At 42.8% G+C, this 2156-nt stretch overlaps 1 protein-coding gene across 1 annotated transcript in view; it reads left to right on the plus strand.

Moving 5' to 3' along the window:
• The first annotated feature begins 100 nt into the window (after nucleotides 1-100).
• LOC101847270 (transcription factor Sox-10) overlaps nucleotides 101-2156 on the plus strand; it is a 42736-nt gene continuing 40680 nt past the window's right edge. Inside the window, exon 1 of the mRNA XM_005102043.2 lies at nucleotides 101-928. The gene's annotated coding sequence lies outside the window, so the exon portion shown is untranslated. The remainder of the gene's footprint in view (nucleotides 929-2156) is intronic.

The raw sequence follows: 2156 nt of genomic DNA on the forward strand, positions 1-2156 counted from the left end.
CCCACGCCCGTTGTTTTTCTGTTCGCTCAGCGCCTACGACTACGACAACCCCCGCTCGCGCGCGGAGTCAAAACGGACGACCGACCCATCACAAACTCCGTGTTTTCTTCTCACAAATCTCCACCTTGGAGCGCTCCCAGGCGAGGCCTACTTCTAACTTGACTGATTCCTCGGGAGAGATTTTCTCACAGCTCGACGAACGAACGTACGAACGAACGAACGAACCTCCGTGACGCGAGCAGACGGCTCTGCTGACTAAAACCGTTGTGCATGCGGCCCGCACACACAATTGTCACACAACGCTCACTCATAGACAGTCTTGTCTTCTTAGCTCAAGTGTTGTGAGGTGTACAAGTGCACAATTTCCCCCGACACACACACACGCGCGCGCGCGCGTATGCACACCCACAAAAACACACGTACATACATCCCCACGCGCGAGATCAACGGGAGCTCAGTTAGGACGTAGTAGTCTACACAGTGAAGGATTGTTTTCTGTGCCTGATTGAAAGGCAAGCAGTGTTTTGACACGCAACTTTCAAGACTATTTTGTGACTTTTTTGTGTTGTGTTATCACAGAAAAACATCAGAGCCTCTGTTTCTGTCTGTTTTTCTATGAGGACACACTGATGCTCTGAAAGACTCTTTATCATAATATTATTTTGTTCCTGATTGGAAAAGAATATCCCAGTTCACGTGGAAAGAACAAGGCGGATAAAAGAAAGATCCAAATAAACAAAGACAAAACATAACAAAGAACAAACAAAGAGGAACAAGTTGTTTAGTTAAAACAACGTCAATGTTTTATTCGTCGTACGGTTTTGTTGTTTAACGTTGGAAAGGACAATTACGGACAATTGCCTGCAAGGTGTGAAGTCACTTTCCACGGGAGGAAGACATTTCCTTCGGACGTGATTCTATTGTGAAGGTAAGAGAGTAACACTATGTAATATAATGATATATAATAATATTATAATAATGATTATATATAATACAAATGTAATATATAAAATAATGATGTAATATAAATAACATGGATGTGGTAGATCTGTGTTTAAGTGTGCTACCCTAAAGACCTGAAATTTTGTTACGATCTTCTTTTCAAACTCCATTAATATCCACCTGTGTCGAAAGTTGTCTGACAAATATAATCGTGGTCTTGACTTTGTCATGAGTCTGTGTGTTGTGTAACAACAAGTGATAGTTTTGTGTCGCTATTCTAACTGGTCCGATCGTACCTGGACTTATTTGTGCCGGCTGTGTGGGGGTGATTGCATTTGCGCGCGTGCGCGCGCGCATGTGTGTGTTTGTGTGTGTGTGTGTGTGTGCACGTGTGTGCGCGCGTGTGTATGTGTGTGCGTGCGTGCGTGAGTGTGTGCGTTCACGTACGCATGTTTGTATGTGTGCAAATGTTAGAAAAAAAAAGGGGGAGGGTTGTTGACTTCGGGAGTGTTTTAAGTAAGGTGAAATAGCGGTTTCAAGTCCAGAAAACGATGTACATGTATACATGTATAGATCTATATTTATTTTGTTCCCTCGAACATCTCATTTAATTAATCTGTTTTACTTCGACAGTAAATAATCCCCATACGCCAAAACTCCGGTTTCTGTAATTCCATAGAACCAACCACGTAAAAGAGTCTCACCGGTGTGTGTGTGTGTGTGTGTGTGTGTGTGCGCGTGCGCGTGCGTGCGTGTGTGTGTGTGTGTGTGTGTGTGTGTGTGTGTGAGAGAGAGAGTGGTGAGGCGGTTTGGCTTTTCGCCGTCACACGCCGTAAGACCCAAGTTCAATCTCCGAGTAGGGGAAATGATTATCACGTATTTCGGTCTATCTGCTTGGAAGTTGTAACAGTTTCAGTCAGATTTTATTCTGACAGGCAGAGTCGAAGCCTACCTCCCAAATGATCTAAATTGTGTCGATGGGGGAGTTATCCACGTCAAAGAATACATTATTTTGGTTTGCTCTGTCGTTGTTATGTTTGGGGTTGTTTGTTCTTTTTTTTATACTTAATTGCGCGACTTCTCACAAACGAAACGTAGAGTGCAAGATTATTTTTGTCAGTATGGAAAGAAAGAAAGAAAAATACATGTATACGATTTCTTAAACAATAAATTACAAACATATAAGAGAGAGAGAGAGAGAGAGAGAGAGAGAG

This window comes from Aplysia californica, unplaced genomic scaffold, assembly GCF_000002075.1.
Source record: "Aplysia californica isolate F4 #8 unplaced genomic scaffold, AplCal3.0 scaffold00309, whole genome shotgun sequence".
NCBI classification, from domain to species: Eukaryota; Metazoa; Mollusca; class Gastropoda; order Aplysiida; family Aplysiidae; genus Aplysia; species Aplysia californica.